General features: G+C 43.0%; 1 long non-coding RNA gene across 1 annotated transcript; it reads left to right on the top strand.

The window, feature by feature from the left end:
• The first annotated feature begins 2,788 nt into the window (after positions 1-2,788).
• LOC133481753 (uncharacterized) lies at positions 2,789-18,476 on the top strand. The gene is made up of 3 exons (XR_009789596.1): positions 2,789-3,095; positions 6,934-7,038; positions 9,727-18,476. It is a non-coding gene; the product is annotated as an uncharacterized LOC133481753 (long non-coding RNA).
• Positions 18,477-18,718: the final 242 nt, after the last annotated feature.

An 18,718-nucleotide genomic window follows, 5' to 3' on the forward strand; every position in this document is an offset into this window, starting at 1 on the left:
TTGACGCAGCGGCATAGAAACAAAGGCAAACAAATGATTACAAATGCAATTCACGGAATGTGTTCGTTGTGTTGCACTTGACTCTTGAAGGAGACAGTCGCTGCCAAGCTCTCCTGTTTCACTGTTGCTACTCCACTTATTCTTTCATTGGATATAAGGACAACTTTGATAATGAATAAAGTTATTGTTAGCACAGTTGTTTTACGGATTGCTGATACTTAATAATTCGCTAATTTGTTATTGATACTTAATAATTTGGTGCTAAAGCTTCCCTTCTGCTTGTATGAATCTTTTCAGGCAAGGTGCGATCATACTACCCGACGTTAGCGACTCTTGGCTAACTGCGATGGTCATTCTCAACGAGTTTTTTTATTGTACCCTCGGCATACGAGAGGCAGGCGCCCTGCAAGTTACGGAGGCAGGCAGACACACGGTTTCTCACTCCCCCCATAAAAGGTTTGTTCAGTCGCTTCGTGTGGCCCGGTACCAAATGGCCTCTGGTGTAGGCTGGTGTCAGTAGATATCATGTTCAGATGTGGACAATTGGAAATTGAAACTAATTTCTGTTAATATGCAAGAAAGTAACATACACAAGTGCACACACAGACACACACACATACACATATTACAAGGCAATTGGTCAGTATCAGATCTTTGTTATTATCTTTGTTATTTTATTTACTGGCTGAGAAAACAAATTGTCCCTCTTTGATATTGGTTCACTGCGGTGTGCCAATATCGCTTGCAGGAGCAGGTGGATGGACTTCATTGGCTGTAAGTAGCTTGTCCCTCCTTGTCCTCATCAGATGGTAACTGGGGTGGCTTGATGGTGTGCAGGGGGGTTAAAGTTGATGATCGTTGTGGTGTGTTTATCTGACCCACTCAATTTAAAACCAAATAGGCAAATTGTGACCATGGAGCAGCCAATCTGGAGTTAATGACTGGGCTTTGTTAAGCACTGGAACTCTTGTCAAGATCGGCCAGCACCAGACAGTGGTTGGGGTCACACGTCTTTGGAGACCCCGGGTGAGAGGGCTAATGAGTCCGTTTTGAACTAGGAGGAGCCAGCTAGTATAGGGGCTGCAACCATCCTTTTTCATTTTGAACTATCTGTATTTGTTCCTCCCATTACTATTCACTCCATCAGCTGCTACGATCTTGACACAAGCGGTTCTGCCTTATCCAGCCGTGGCATTGACGTCTCCTCTTCATGTTGACCTATTGCTTCCCATAACCTCTGACCTCCTTGGGTCAAGTCTGCAGCCGTCTGGACCGCCTTTATCGCCACCCTTCAGACAGTCCGGATGGATTAGCCTGACCCTCAGGATGTCGACAAGATTACATTGTTGTTTCAACAGAGGGACTCCATAAAAGGTCTCGTAGAGGCACCTATTTTTTTTGCAACTGAAATATTTATTCAATCAGCTTTCAATTAAGCATATCACAATAAATTAAAAACATCTCTTTTTTCAGATTGATTAAATATGGGAGCCAAATTCAGATGCAAAAGTATCATTCTCTGCGTGTTGCTCCAGGAACTCACTGTCCTTATTAAATCTAAATCAAGTTTTGATACAGTACATTGTGCCCTCATGATTTGCTGGTAAGAATCTGGGTTCAAAATTTTTTTGCGCCATGGACCAGTTTCACGTAAAGCCGTATTTTGACGGACAGGCATGGAAAACAAATGATTAATCTCTGGACATTCTGCCTTGATTTTAATCCAGGCTTGTCTTTTAATGCCAGATGCTTGTTCTCCATGTGCCGAAGCAGTTTTGAAACCTTTATTATCTCATTTGCAAGCTTGTCACCACCTACTCTGCTGAGTGGGCTTTGTGCGTGAGAATCACCTGTAGCGAATCATGTATTTTAAATTGGACTGCTGATATTGTCTCTGAATTTTCTTTTTCTTGGAAGTTGTAGACTCTTTTATCTCCTTTCGTTATCATTTGGCATTTTCCTCTTTTTGAAGAAACTTCTTTTTCTTACTTATTTTTTCTAGCTTGTGGGCTTTCTAGCTTGTGGGCTTAAATTCAGTCTCCCTGTGTGGCCCGGTATCAAATGGCCCATTGACCAGAACTGATCAGCAGCCTGGTGGTTGGGGACCACTGACTTGTACTACAGCTGCTCAGGCTCAAAAGGTTCTCAAAAGTGCCATCATGAACCCTGGCAAACAGCCTTCACACTTGATATGGTGATCATTTTGTCAACCTACACAAACTGACGTAGTGCATTTATTAATGAAATGCATCTAGTGTGGTTGCTTTGACATTTGGGTGCAATATTACATGACAGTCTAGACAAACCAATTGCATGCAACTTATTTCAATGGGTTTGACATGTACTGTATACTGTAAACCAACAATATGAGTAATTGGTTGGTCGTGGCGTGTCTGTGTGTTTATATGTCAGGTATGTTATTTTTCTTTATGCAAAGCAGTGTTTCCTCATTGCAATATATGATTGTTAGCACTGGTCTGAGTATTCCTGGTGCTACAGGGCAGAGACGAGGGAGAGCGGAGAGCGGATAGAGACAGCGCCTTGATCATGCAAACAAGGAAGGCTAGAACAGGAAAGGAAGTGAATGTTCATTACACAGTGTGTCTCTCAGTTGTGAGCATGCCCAGTAGAGCTCGTCTTGCAGCCAGAAATCCAGCCTCTAAATTTGAAGGGAGGCTGTGTATACTTTTGTTGCCGCTCACTCTCTCTCCTTTCCCTCACTCTCTACCTTCCCTCCCTTAAACTGTCCCCTCCTCCCTCTGTTGCGCTGTCCCTGTTATTTAAATTTTCTCCCGTAGTGCGTGGAGAGTTGTGTACTATGGCTTAGCGAGAGGATGTGCAACTTACCTAGTGGAAAACATAGCAATAAAAAAAAGTAAAGAAAGGAAAAGGAGAAGGATAAAGGAGAAGGCGGGGGGCATCAGAGACTTGACCTTAGGCACGTTTTTTCCCCCCTCCCCCTCACGCCCCCTTTTACCACTGGCTTTTACCTCAGACCAACTACAAGAGGCTGTCAGGAGGGACCTGGAGTTTGAAATCTGAGAAATGAAGCAAGATGAGGGTCTTACCGGCGCTGTCTTTGCTCTGCTTTCCAGGTCAGTACCAAGGAAATAACAAACAATCACTCATATCCATGACCTGCTTGTAATCCTTGTGAACTCCTTTCCCACTGGTAGTGCAAATACATGCTGAATATTATACAACAGACAGAATAATAGACTCTACTCTGTGTTCTCCCAGTCCACAGCATGCTAAAACCATTGTGTTTGCATGCATACACGTGTTCAGAGAGGACAAACTCACCAAATTTGAACCACGTGGATGTGATGCGGGAAAAACTCAGATGTGCAGTTCACTGGGTGATCACGTTGGGGATTACAACATTTTGCCTTTTCAGATAAGAGTTTGGTAATGTTGTCTTGTGTCGTTACCATAATATAGTTTAGGCTGTATAACTGTGTTCGTCATTTGGTTGTAATTACTTGATGTTAATTCGAAATATATTACATTTCAACAATATTCCTATGAAGTTAATAGTATTATATATTTACTGTATGTTAAATGGATATTATTAATAATGCACTTCGAGTTAATGACACTTCAGTCCTAATCCTAAATCTCCTAAATCCATTCATATTTGGTTAAGTCATTGTGAGTGTACCGTATTAATGTCTCTGATGGTTTAGCATAGATTAGCTGGGGACTGCATTATCACAAAGGTAGACTTTTGTTATTGAGGTCTCTACGTTGACCTAACAGCTCACCCGAACTTTGGTTGTCCTCTGTGAGAGGCACCCTTCAAAATTTAGTCTCAGTGGCTTTCCCAGCATCCCTTGCAACTGACAACTAGGTGACAGCATTGGCCTCCTGGGGACTCATTGTTGGCAGGTTTATTATTCCTTGGATTTGGAAGTGGGCCAAACTACCGAAAGGGAAACAAACAGTTAAGGCAGGATCGTATAAAAGGTCTTTGTAGCAGACCTCTGCCAAGGCCAAACAATAATGTCAGGTAGGCTAGATTCCTACTTCTGCGGTTAGCGCTTATTACAGAAGGCCAGGGTTTGGTGTTTTGTGTTTATGTTCTTATGGCTGTAGAGCACATTTAGTACATTACATTTGATGTCACATCCATGTAGTTTGTCCGAGTGGTATTGTCCAACAATTTCTGATGCAGATGTCGTACTGGTGCACACACCACAGCATTGATTACCTGACCTGTTCAGCAAATACACTGTAACAAGGTGTGAATCCTTTTCACCCAAATTTGTACTTCAGTGACTTCGTGACACACCATTAATGATACCTCACTTTTTAGTGTCAGGAAGGTTTGCTGTTGCTTTCATCATCGTTCTCCCTCACACTTATTGCGGCTGACCCTCCCCCACCCTGTATATTATGTGTGTTTATGTGTGTGTGCTGTGTGTGCGCGTTCCGTAACAGCCCTCTAATCAGAACAATGCTTTAAACTTCATAAAATTCAAAATATTGGGGCGATCGTTCTGATATTTGACGATTACTCAGAGTTTTGTGACATTAAGCTCCGTAAAGGTTTTTTTCCTGTAGTGAGCATATAAAGGAGTCACCAAGAGGTCTCCAATGAAATCGAACACGTCCGATTTCACCGCGACTCCTTGCCGACCCGGCTTGTGTCCAGGAGACGTCTCTGCAACCAGGAGAGACTCGAGTCACCATCAGGTCCCATACTAGTCTCTAGGCCAGTGAGTTAGGGGTCTAAAGCTTTACTTCTAGGACAAATGAGATACACTCCATCCATTTTGTTAAGTGTATTGTGCAGGCAGATTGAACAGCTGCTGCCTTCGCTATTCTCTCTCTGGCTTATGGACTTAATAAATCATAGTTTTTGGCCAAATTAGGTGAAATTGGATGATTTTCCGTGGCACCCGTAGTAATTTTTCACAGCACACTAAGTTGCCACGATACCATGGTTGGGAATTACTGATCTAATGGATTATCTGCACAAGCCAGTGCCAGTTTTCTTTTTTTCATTTGGTCTTACCTGTAAAATCATTTTCATATTTTGTTTCAAAATACATTAAATATGTTTGAAGATAAGTGATGGAAACGTGCAAAGACTGAGCACAATTTTGTCCTGAATTTTTGAGATATATATATCGTTAAACTCTTTTTCACCATCTCAGGGACCGAGGCCCGTGTACGCACTTGGGCTTCTGACATGAGTCCGTCTTCTCCCACTATATAAGTACCGAGCGCCTTCAGTGGCTATTTGGCACAATTGCCACTTTCGTTATCGATAATAACTTGGTTTATTTCTACCAATCAAGTTATGCCTACAACCCGTAAAAATGCATCTTCTCTCGGGGTTTTGGCAACGATTCAATTCGTATCACGAGTCGTGGTTGACGATTCAATTCAACGATGATATTGGTTCATTTCAAACGATACGCTCCGAAACGATTCAGTAGCTTGAAATCGATTCAAGCCAAAATTAGCCAAAAATCCAACAACTGTAACTGTGAATAAATATCAACGACACATCAAGGAATGTTAGCTGTTCAATAGACACAACGACAGTGAGCTTGTGGCTGTGTGAGCTGCACAGAGCCACAGACATGTACTTGATTGCCAGCATTCAGCGAACACGCCCAAACGGTCCTGCAGCTCAAGGGCGGGCTTTATTTTTCACAATTTGGAAGCGTTATTTTATATAATTGCCAATTTATTTAAATCTTTCAAATTTGGTCGTGTTAACAACACTCTTCTCTGTGGTGTGTTAAATTGAAAAGACATTTTGTGATTGCTTTACAGGGTCTTTAAGCTTTGTTGGGGAGTGGATACATTTTTGTGGACGCATGGACGTCCTTCCACACACACGTAAGACTATCACCATGAAAAATTATAATGCAAAAAAATATAACGCAAGGCATCATTTAAAAATGAATAATAATAATAATAAACACAAAAAGGCATTACACTTTTGCAGTACAGAGTATGAGCCAGCTCAAATGGCCTTGGATTGATTAATCTGGGGGTGAATAAAACAGCGCAGGACATAGTAGATGGATTTGTGCAACCATTTTATGCTTGCGGTTTAGAGGAGTGGAAGTGCAGTATGCAGAGACTGAAACATAGAAGTTCGAGTGTGTGGCGCGTGACAAACTCACTAGCAAACGGTGCAACTAGCGGGGCGGTGATGGCGGCTGAGTGTGCAAGGGGCGGTGGCGAGGCGGCAGGCGTTGTGGACGTCTTGGTCTTACTGCACAGCGGCACGCTGAGGAGGTGGATGCCGCAGGGCTCCATCTAATTACAAAGAATATATTCAGCGTAATGCTGAGCTGGATATTTAATCATTTGTTTTCATGTCTATGCTGGTCTGTAAAAATATGTCTTCACGTGAAACCGGTCTGTAAAGTCCGCTGCCCTAGAGAACTGCACATAATCTCCCGCCTTGCCGAAATAATGCTTATAAATAATAATCCAGTTTTGAAAAATTGTGTTATTCTACATGTGTTTACAGGACTTGTGGAGACTCACCATCAACGACATACATTGTCTTTGATGTTTCTGCTTAACATTATGAGTTGCTTTTTCCCATCGTACTTTTACAGAAAGGGAATGTCCCCATTGGGTCTGGTGAATCTTAGCAAGGCAAATGTAGAGTTCATTTCTAGTTCCTGGATTTCTTTCTGTAACAAGTATATGTCTCCTTTTAATTTCATATTTTCATAGACTGCTGTGTCCAGGAAGGCAGGGTCTTAGACAAAGCAATACACGTAAATCAAGAGTGAGTTAAGCATCGCTTGACAATCAATGGTTGCTTAAAACACCGTGACATTGTGCACGTTGGAATATAAAAATGTTTGTGGTACTGTTTGTGTTTCTTTTAGAATGAAAAACAAACAAACAAAAAAATAGATGTTTTTATAAGACTCTAACTTGCGCTGTTTACTCCAGACTAGGAACAAAGGGCTGTGATAGTTTGCCAAACCGGAAGAGAGTCAACTGTACTATCCGCGGATATGATGTCACGGCGCTACGTGGAAAGAGCCAGTTGTCCAGGTGTGAGTGTGAATGGTTGTCTGGCGCTGTGTGTCAGATCTGTGATTGAGTAATGATCTGTCTGCCCTAAGTCAGCTCGGATAGGCTCCAGGTGGTATGACAAATGGGTGGATGGGCATTTAAACTTGAGTTCATCTTTTCATAAGCGTCACTTCTCACTTTGTCAGGTGCACTGTTGTGAGATCTAATTTTCTTTTCTTAAAAAAAAAAAAAAAAAAAAAAAAAAGAAGAAGATTAATTATTAGGATCATTATTGAGCTTAGTGTGGAATTACATTCCTGGTATGTCTTCAAAATGAAAGACAATTTATTTTTGGAGCTGTCAGAGGCATCTGTTTGATTGTGCATGTCTACGTTGGTGCTGGCTACATTAGAACCAGTAGGATATAATTTATTTAAAACCCAGGTTTACTCCTCTCTTTCTGGTAGACATGTTTCCCAAGCATTCTTCCCTGGGTCCCACCAGTGAGAGCCAATCCAAGGCTCCATGATCCATCACGCAGCAGGCGGCCATGTTTTCTGAAAGGGCTGTGAAACTTTTACCTCCCTCGGCCTGCCAGCCTGAATGTCAGGCCCCCCCCCTCTTTTTTTTTTCTTATGTCCCCTTTCTGTGGTATTTCCCTTTCCAACATTGTGGTTGCATTGAAATAATTGGGCTGTATTCAGTGTGACCAGGTTCCCAAGTGCAACTTCTGAATGGAGATATCAAGTGTTGTGCCATGATTTCCCACTGCCCTCCCTTTCAGATTTTGTCCCTTTGCCACAGCCTGCCTCCCTGTGGTCGTGACAGGTCATCATCATGGCTCTATCTTCTCATTACAATGAAACTACAACCAGGGTACATTATCCACAGTGGGTCTCCTGGCCTGGAGCTCTGTCTATAGACTTTTATTTCCCTCTGTGTTGTCTTGGATCCCCAGTTCCAGCCTGTTCAACATGGCACACATTCAAAACGGCAACCTCAAGGGGTTTTTATTCATCTGGCAGAAGTCAATCACTGTTTTTCTCTGCTCTCTGCAGAGTTACAGCATTTAATGAGTGGGAGTACATAAACGGAAAGCTTATGGTTTGCTAGATGATGGAGAGGCTGTCTTTGTATTTCATCTGGAGGAGCCACACAAAGCTTCAAGTGAGTTATTTTTTTTCAACACAGGCAAAAGTGATTGAGATGTGAGAAACAGCACCACTGACTGTGGGACTCAAGGTTTTAGATTTAAAAGTGTGCTCTAGGGGTTAAGATAAAGAGGATTTTTGTTGCAGTATATGGAGATATAGTCATGTATTACAGTGATGAAAGTGATTTACATAGTTATGTATCTCTCTCACCTCCAGCTCTGTGCTTTATTTTAATGACTGCTCTGGATTATTCTCTCACACAAGATAGTGTGGGTGTTTTGGAGATGGCACTTGACAGTGTGGGAGGGCATCAGCGCGGACTAGAGGATGCACTGATGTGAAGCTGTATGATGGAGCCGTTGCAAAGGTCAGAGTCCATACTATGTATAAACTGTCATGAGTGTGTTTGGTTTACTAGTTGTACAGACGTCAGCAGTGATGTAAAGTTCTCTGGGGTGACCTCAACCAAAGTAAGAGAGATAGAGAGGTAAGGAGAGAGATCAGGTATTCATGCTCTGTCCCTCTGGCGTTCCCAACTTTTATTACAATTATTATTATTATTACATGACACTTGCTGAGGTCTATTTTGGTGGTTCTGCTTGCTTCCCTATTCCCTTAAATATGATCTCTCTGAAATTCCCAACAAAAATTAATACAGGCTTTGTTTGCTCTCATCAGTGATCATTGTAATTTTTGTATCGTAAGTTACTTTAACTTTGGTTTCATTTGAGTTAGACCAGTCATGTGCGGTAATTTTAATGGTAATTTTCAACACATTTTTTAAAATGTATATTCACATATGATATAATAAGAAGAATATATACATTTTTTTTATGAACCAGGGATGATTATTTAGATAATAAAATGTTGTTTAAATCCCAACAACAAATCACAGAAAATTGTGTTTGTCTTTTGTCATAAAGTGTCTTTGCCAAAACATTGTATGGATGTGGCAGAGTCGTATAGGTGTGGCTGGACTTCACTTGGATTTGCTTGACTGATTGTGTCTCATTTTTCTGAGAATAATCATAAACCCGAGCACCTCCACACCCGACCCATAACTTGTTCCTCCTTACACCTGCTCTCTTCTGGACCCCTTTACTCACATCTCTTGTCCTCTACATCACATCTGTCCTGGAAGTTTAAAAGTAACACCTGACCACCACTACTGGTACTTCTGTTTTGAAATAAAGTTACGTCATGTAATGTTATGTTGTTGCTATTCACGAATGACAGTTACTCTAACATATCTAAGGAAAGTGAGGCATTATGTTGCCATCAGTCACCGTCTTTCAGTGTGTGTTTTGCTGAATTCATTTTGCTATAATTGAACTTCACCAATCACCAATCATACGGAAACAGAATGGAGCGACAAAAAGAGAAAATAATACTGGGGCTTAAAACATCCATCCATTCCCTGTACCGCTTATCCTCACTAGGGTTGTGGGTGTGCTGGAGCCTATCCCGGCTGACTCTGACGTGATTGCCAGCCAATCGCAGGGCACATATAGACAACCATTCACACTCACATTCAGTCTTCAATTAACCTACTCTGCGTGTTTTTGGAATATAGGAGGAAACCAGAATACCCGGAGAAAACACACGCACAGGGAAAACATACAATCTCCACACAGGAAGCCTGGAGTCCGGATTTGAGCCCACGACCTATGAACTGTGAGGCGGATGTTCTAACCCGGGTGTGTCAAACTCATTTTTGTAGTGGGCCACATTGTTGGTACAGTTTCCCTCAGAGGGCTGTTAAGACCGTGAAACCGTATAAGGGTGTTTATTTGATTTTGGGCACTTTTTCTTTTTCATTTTTTCTCAAAAATAAAATGTCACAAAAACTATATATACCTACCTTACCTTAATTGTCATCTTTCTGTGTGTCAGAATCTGTTCATGTCCATATATATTGATTTAATATATATATTTTTTTATTTGGTCTTTTTGTCAGATACCCTAGAGAAATGTCATTACCGCGAGAGAATTAAAGATCAACGAACCCATGGCATCCATTTGTGAATGGATTGTGGATGCTTGGGCTAAAATGTCTGCTTGCACCGTTATTCGAGCTTTCGTAAAAGCCGGCATAATTTCTGAGCAGCCGCACGGCGACGAGACTGACTCCGACAATGACAAGAGGGAACCTGGCGTGTTTGATTGAGAACTTGCCCAGCTGTTCATTTCGGATACAGAAGATGAGGACTTTGATGGATTTTTGGATGAGGATTGATAAAAAAAATAACGTGAGTACATTGTTAAATACTTCAATAAAGTACAACCGAACTCAGTTTTGCTCCCGCTACCTTTTTAAAAACATTGTTTTAGCGTGCATGCATGCTACCGTATGTTTTAAGCTAGCGTATGTTTTACCATGCCTGCTCCCAATAATACGGTGTGCCTTATGTATGTTAAATACAGAAATAGACCCCGTAACTGAGACTGCACCTTTTAATACGGTGCGCCTTATCGTCGTGAAAATACGGTAAGTTTTCAAATCAGAAGTCAAGGATAATAGTTTGTTCAACTATTGTTCGTTCACATGACTGTAAAAAAAGGTTTAGTAACAAAACAAAACAAAATGCTTGCAATACCTCAACTTTATTATTTCTTATGTATTCCTATGTGAAATTATGGTACAGATTTTCGCAAGCATCATGGAAGTTGATGCAAATGATTTGCTTTCGCCGGCCACATAAAATGATTCACTTTTTGCAGTCAGATTTGCGCTGACAAAACCGCGAGTTCTTCATTCAATCGACAACAAACAGAGCTTCCAAAATTAGCAGTAACAGTTCCTCGTACTTAAAATGCACGAGTGAAGGCATAAGTAGCCATGTTGATCCTTTGAAACTGTCTGCCTGTCATATCCCCCCACCCCCAATACTGAGTGCTGTATATCCATCCATCCATTTTCTGAGCCGCTTCTCCTCACTAGGGTCGCGGGCGTGCTGGAGCCTATCCCAGCTGTCATCGGGCAGGAGGCGGGGTACACCCTGAACTGGTTGCCAGCCAATCGCAGGGCACATAGGAACAAACAACCATTTGCACTCACAGTCATGCCTACGGGCAATTTAGAGTCTCCAATTCAGGCATGTTTTTGGGATGTGGGAGGAAACCGGAGTGCCCGGAGAAAACCCACGCAGGCACGGGGAGAACATGCAAACTCCACACAGGCGGGGCCGGGGATTGAACCCGGGTCCTCAGAACTGTGAGGCTGACGCTCTAACCAGTCGTCCACCGTGCCGCCGAGTGCTGTATAGTTCATACAAATAAGAAGACACTGCTCATAGAATTACGTGCACATGCTTGCCTGATGCTGTTGTGCAGGCCAATGTCATGTCCTGCATTCTCCTCTCTAAAACCAACTGCCCTCATGTCTTCCCTCACAACATCCATCAACCTTCTCTTTGGTCTTCCTCTAGCTCTCTTGCCTGGCAGCTCCATCCTCATCATCCTTCTACCAATATACTCACTATTTCTCCTCTGGATGTGTCCGAACCATCGAAGTCTGCTCTCTCTAACTTTGTCTCCAAAACATAGTACCTTGGCTTTCCCTCTGATGAGCTAATTTCTAATTTTATCCAACCTGGTCACTCCGAGAGCGAACCTCAACATCTTCATTTCCGCCACCTCCAACTCTGCTTCCTGATGTCTCTTCAGTGCCACTCTCCCTAATCCGTACATCATGGCTGGCCTCACCACTGTTTCATAAACTTTGCCCTTCATCCTAGCAGAGACTCTTCTGTCACATAACACACCTGACACCTTCCTCCACCCGTTGCAACCTGCTTGGACCTGTTTCTTCACTTCCTTACCACACTCACTATTGCTCTGGACGGTTGACCCCAAGTATTTGAAGGCATCCACCCTTGCTATCTCGTCTCCCTGTAGCCTCACACTTCCCCCTCCACCTCTCTCATTCATGCACATATATTCTGTCTTACTTTGGCTAATCTTCATTTCTCTCCTTTCCAGTGCATGCTTCCACCTTTCTAACTGTTCCTCCACCTACTCCCTGCTTTCACTGCAGATCACAAGGTCATCTGCAAACATCATGGTTCACAGGGATTTCAGTCTAACCTCATCTGTCAGCCTATCCATCACCACTGCAAACAGGAAGGGACTCAGGGCTGATCCCTGATGCAGTCCTACCTCCAACTTAAATTCGTCTGTCACACCTACAGCACACTTCACCGCTGTTCTGCTGCCCTCGTACATGTTCTGTATTATTCTAACATATTTCTCTGCCACTCCAGACCTCCACATGCAGTAACACAGTTCCTCGCTTGGTACTCTGTCATAGGCTTTCTCTAGATCCACAAAGACACAATCTAGCTCCCTCTGACCAAGGCAAATGCATCTGTGGTACTCTTTCTAGGCATGAAACCATATTGTTGCTCGTAAATACTCACTTCTGTCCTGAGTCTAGCCTTCACTACTCTTTCCCATAAGACAAGAGCCATCTCTCCTGGATGCTTCCATACCTCCACAAGTATGTCATCAGGACCAACTTCCTTTCCATTTTCCATCCTCTTTAATGCCTTTCTAACTTCCCCCTTACTAATCATTGCCACTTCCTGGTCCACCACACTTGCCTCACCTACTCTTCCTTCTCATTTTCCTCATTCATCAATTCCTCAAAGTATTATTTCCATCTATCCAGCACACTATTGGCACCAGTTAACACATTTCTCTTTCCTTCATCAACCTAACCTACTGCACATCTTTCCCATCTTTATCCCTCTGTCTGGCCAACCTGTATAGATCCTTTTCTCCTTTTTTAGTGTCCAACCTGGCATACATGCCTTATTTGGCCTTTGCCACCTCTACCTTTGCCCTACATCGCATCTCAAAGTATTTTTTTCTCCTCTCCTCAGTCCTCTCAGTGTCCCACTTCTTCTTAGCTAACATCTGTCCTTATATGATTTCCTGTACTTTGAGGTTCCACCACCAAGTCCCCTTCTTCCCTTTCCTACCAGAAGATACACCAAGTACTCTCCGCCCTGTCTCTCTGATCACCTTGGCTCTAGTGGTCCAGTCTTCTGGAAGCTCCTCCTGTCCACCGAGAGCCTGTCTCACCTCTTCCCAGAAAGCTGCACAACACTCTTCCTTTCTCAGCTTCCACCAGGTTTGCTGCTCTGGTTTTGTCTTCTTGAGCTTCTACACCACCATCCTATGCTGTCTTGCCACACTCTCCCCTACCAGTACCTTACAGTCAGTAACCTCTTTCAGATGACATCGTCTGCATAAGATGTAATCCACCTGCGTGCCTCTACCTCCGCTCTTGTAGGTCACCCTATGTACCTGCCTCTTCTGGAAAAAAGTGTTCGCTACAGCCATTTCCATCCTTTTAGCAAAGACTACCACCATCCTACCTGTGGGGCATAGCCGCTAATGACATTATACATAACACCCTCAATTTAAAATTTCACCCTCATCACTCAATCTGATACTCTATTCACCTCCAAGACATTCTTAGGTAACTCTTCTTAGGTAACTCTTCTTTTAAAATAACCACTACTCCACTACTTCCCATCTACACCATGGTAAAATAATTTAAACCCTGCCCCTAAACTTCTAGCCTTACTGCTTTTCCACTTGCTCTCCTGTACACACAATATAGCAACCTTTTTCCTAATCATTATGTTAACCAACTCCCGAGATTTTCCTGTCATAGTCCAAACATTGAAAGTCCCCACATTCAATTCTAGGCTCTCTGCTTTCCTCTTCTCTTTCTGCCTAAGAACCCACTTTCCACCTCTCCTTCGTCTTCGACCCACAGTAGCTGAATTTCCACCGGCGCCCTGCAGGTTAAAGCCGCCAGGGACGGATGCTGTTAACCCCGGCCACGACCGATCCGGTATGGAATTCTTTAGATGAACGCTTATATTTGTTTGACAAAGTTTTAAGTCGGATGCCCTTCCTGATGCAACCCTCTGCATTTATCCGGTCTTGGGACCGGCCTACAGTTTGCACTGGCTTGTGCCCCCCATAGTGCTGCATTCTCATAATGACTGAATGATGAATTCAATTAATTCAGCGTTCAATATGTAAGGCATAGGACTTGGTAAACCAAAAAAAAAAAAAAAAACCTCAGGTTAGGTAGGAAAAAAATGCCTGTTTGAGGCAAACCTATCACACACTGTATTTAAAAGTCCCATATTTTGGCTGTTTAGACCTCCATAGTATAAAACTGTCAATTTCATTTAAAAAAACACCTTGGTTTTCTTATACGAGTGTCCAGAAAAGCCCCTCTGACAACTACTTCTGTTTGACCCAGTTTTGTATCAGCTTTGTCCATATTTGGCTAAGACCGCCCCCTTTCCTCTGATTGGTTGCCTCCAAGTAGAAGACCCACTTGTGAGAGGACACGTGTGGCTCGGGAGCGTAAAGGGAAGGTGCAGCTCTTCGCTAGTGGCGTAGATAAGCTTGAGAAATTCAAATGACCTGATTTCAGGCCTCTCTGGAACTCAAGAAAGTGTGGAGGATTTTAATTCCTATTTCACGTTTACTGAGGCACCATAGAGCCAATATAACATGCCAAATACTAGAAAAAGTTGGTTTGTGATTTTGACCTCATTTCTGATTACCCAGGTTAAATATGGTGCTAAAAATGTCTTGGCGATGATTGAAAGAAAGTAGAAAGAAGTAGGTTGTAATATATGTTTTAGTTGAATTTAGGTGGGCATGAAAAGTAATGAGTGATCTGAAAATTTGCCATTTCTGCCTCGACTCTCCCATTCCTGTCTGTCACCCTTTGCTGCTAGTTCCATTTTCAGGCCCATTCATATGGTAATAGAGGTCAGGAGATGAGGGGGTTCTCACGTTCAATGTGAAGCTTGGCTCTTTGTTTGGCCACGGCTCAAGCTGCCGCCACAGAGGCCAGAGGTGGGATTGAATTCAGCTGAAATCCCCTGTGTATCTGGTCTTGTTCTGGGCAGTGCACAGGGACTGGACTGGCCCTGATGGAGGACTGACACTGATCCAGGGCTGAAGGGGTAGCTGCACTTTTCAATTACCATTGGATTTGCACTTTTCTGCTATTTTGGATCAGTATTTATGGGCCATGTTCCTGTTCGCAGGTTTGAATGAAGTACGAAGTCTCTCACGCGAAGGATTTCTTACAAGCGGCATCATCTTTAAGCGGATATGTTATTGAACCTGTTTACTAGTGATCATTCACAAAGGAATTATGGCTTCATAATGTCGTAATACAGTGGAAACGGGCGATTTGTTCAGAGACTGAATTAATCCATTCCAAAGTCAAACTATGGCCATCGTGAAATCTTTCTTAACTGTACAGGCAGCAATTTTAAGAAGTGTAACCACTTTATATGAAAACCGAAAAACAATACATTGTGTGGCGGCATGGTGGGCGACTGGTTAACACATCTGCCTCACAGTTTTGAGGACCGGGGTACAAATCCCGGCCCCGCCTGTGTGGAGTTTGAATGTTCTCCCCGTGCCTGAGTGGGTTTTCTCCGGGCACTCCGGTTTCCTCCCACATCCCAAAAAACATGTGTGGTAGGTTGATTGAAGACTCTAAATTGCCCATAGGTGTGAATGTGAGCGCAAATGGTTGTTTGTTTCTCTGTGCCCTGCGATTGGCTGGCGACCAGTTCAGGGTGTACCCCGCCTCTCGCCCGAAGATAGCTGGGATAGACACTTGCACCCCCGCGACCCTTGTGAGGATAAAGCGGTTCAGACAATGGGTGGATGGAATACATTGTGTTACTCTAACATTGACAACACATGACAGATGTGTAGTTTATATCGAATTGCATGACAGCGGATGATGTGTCCTGCCTTTTAACATTCTTCTTAAATGTCATGCCAGTATAAAACACAATTAACATTAGCATATTAAAATTGTGTACTGACAACCGACTTTGAGTACTTGTGCTCAAGCTGAATGTTTCCAGCATAATAAAGTAACACAGCCCAGTTTCTTATATACGTTTTGTTTTCTTTTAAATATTGAAATCGACATCTGAATGCTGCACCGTTAGCCATTTTATAAGGTTTTTACAGTACTTACTTACAACAGTGTCAAATCAACATTTCTATTCATTGTGGTGCTGTTGAGTTACACAAGGTAAATGGGAGGCTTGCAGAAGAAGTAGGCCAGGTAATTCTTATCTTCAATTAGCATACAGCAGAACTGACTGGGATGTCACTCTTTAGCACTCAACCCAAAGTCAGGGTTTCATTAAAAAAAAGGGCAACATACATCTGTAATGCGAGAGTTTAATAAGACACACATTCAGCGAACTACGGGTAACATAAACACACATGATTAATGTTACGTTAATCCTTATCGTTCATGAACATTAAGAATTTACATCGACCTTGACTCTGGTGTGAGTGTGTGTGTGTGTGTGTGTGTGCGCGCGCATGTTTGTTGGGTGTCAGAGTACAGGTGGGCAGAGAACAGAAGAGGGAGCGGGTGCAGAGCGGGCAGAGAGTTCAGATTCCTGACAGCCTGATGAATAAAACTGTCTTTGAGTCGGCTAGTCCTGGCCCGCGGACCCCGCTCTGTGGAGGTCTTTGCTGGTGAGGCGGGTGCTGTAAATGTCCTGCAGGGAGGGAAGAGCGGTTCCACTGATCTTCTCAGCTGCCCTCACTATGTGGTGGAGAGTCTTGCGGCAGGATGCGGTGCAGGCTCCGTACCACACAGTGATGCAGTTGGTCAGGATGCTCTCTATGGTCCCTCTGTAGAAAGAGCACACGATGGGGGTCGGGGCTCTGGCTCTTCTCAGTTTGCGCAGGAAGTAGAGACACTGGTGATCTTTCTTGGCCAGTGATGAGGTGTTGCTGGTCCAGGAGACATCCTCGGTGATGTTCAGCGGAGCATGCTGCGAGTGCACTCTCCACAAGTCCACAACAATCTATAAATTCCTTGCAATTGTACGTTGAGGAACATTGTCCTTAAACTGTTCGACTATTTTCCCATGCACTTGTTCACAAAGAGGTGAACCTCACCCCATCTTTGCTTGTGAATGACTGAGCAATTCAGGGAAGCTCCTTTTATACCCAATCATGGCACCCACCTGTTCCCAATTAGCCTGTTCACCTGTGGGATGTTCCAAACAGGTGTTTGATGAGCATTCCTCAACTTTCTCAGTCTTTTTTGCCACCTCTCCCAGCTTTTTTGGAACGTGTTGCAGCCATAAAATTCTAAGTTAATGATTATTTGCTAAAATAATAAAGGTTTACCAGTTTGAACATGAAATATCTTTTCTTTGTAGTGTATTCAATTAAATATAGGTTGAATATGCTTTGCAAACCATTGTATTCTGTTTTTATTTATGTTTAACACAACGTCCCAACTTCATTGGAATTGGGGTTGTATATGCTTAAGCCTCGTGAGGAGGTGGCACCGCCGCCCAGCCGAAGGGATTACTGTTCCAGCCGGGCCACTTGTTCCGCGCGGTCGGTGTGGTATTCTCCAGAAGCAGTTTTGTATTTCTTTTTTAATTCACTTTATTTACAGCTCAGCACACAGACCCAACATGTCATCCAACTATCTACTTGTATAGCCACACTACTTTCGTCTTCATATCTTATCTTATCAAATACAAACATGCCTGAAATACGTGACATTTACGCTGTTTGACTGAAAGCACAAATGAGCATTCTGCATGTCAGGAAGCATAGTTCATGAACCTGACCAATATTTGTCCCAAAAATTTGCAAACCAATTTGTTGGTAAACTGAGGTCTCATTAAGAAGTTTCACCTTAATTGCTACATTTTTTTACTTCAATGGAGTTGTGGAGAGACTGAAGCTCACTCGTAACTCGTAAGTCATTGCTCACAAGTCAAGGTAAAAAAATTGGCCAAGCAACGGTGTGTATCTTGGAAAACTCACAAGTGAGGGCGCTCGTAAGTTGAGGTACCACTGTATTTCATTAGACTTTTATTTTTTTCCTTTTGCTAATTGACTGGGACCAATTGAATATTTTCATTGAATCAAAGTCAGGTGTGCACGGTTCATTTAGAACAGTCTCTTCAATTACAAATCTGATTTCTTGCCTGATTAAAGGGTTAAAACTTGAGAGCCTTGTCATTTGGGCTAAACTTGTAATGTTAACATGCCCACTTCCCAAGTTCACACCAGCGTGACCAGTGATTTATGCCATGTCCTGCATCCATCCATCCATTTTCTGTACCGCTTTTCCTCACTAGCGTCGCGGCCTATCCCAGCTATCTTCGGGGTGAGAGGCGGTGTACACCCTAAACGAGTCGCCAGCCAATTGTAGGGCACCTATAAACAAACAACCATTCGCACTCACATTCACACCTATGGGCAATTTAGAGTCTTCAATCAACCTACCACACAAACACAACCTGTTTTTGGAATGTGGGAGGAAACCGGAGTAACCGGAGAAAACACACACAGGCACGGGGAGAACATGCAAACTCCACACAGGCGGCGCCGGGATTTGAACCCCAGTCCTCTACTGTGAGGCAGATATGCTAACCAGTCGCCCACCGTTCCACCCATGTCCTGCAATCAAAGGCAATTATTTCATAATTATACTAACTCAATTTACATAG

The sequence above is a fragment of the Phyllopteryx taeniolatus genome, chromosome 8 (genome assembly GCF_024500385.1).
Source record: "Phyllopteryx taeniolatus isolate TA_2022b chromosome 8, UOR_Ptae_1.2, whole genome shotgun sequence".
Taxonomy (NCBI): domain Eukaryota; kingdom Metazoa; phylum Chordata; class Actinopteri; order Syngnathiformes; family Syngnathidae; genus Phyllopteryx; species Phyllopteryx taeniolatus.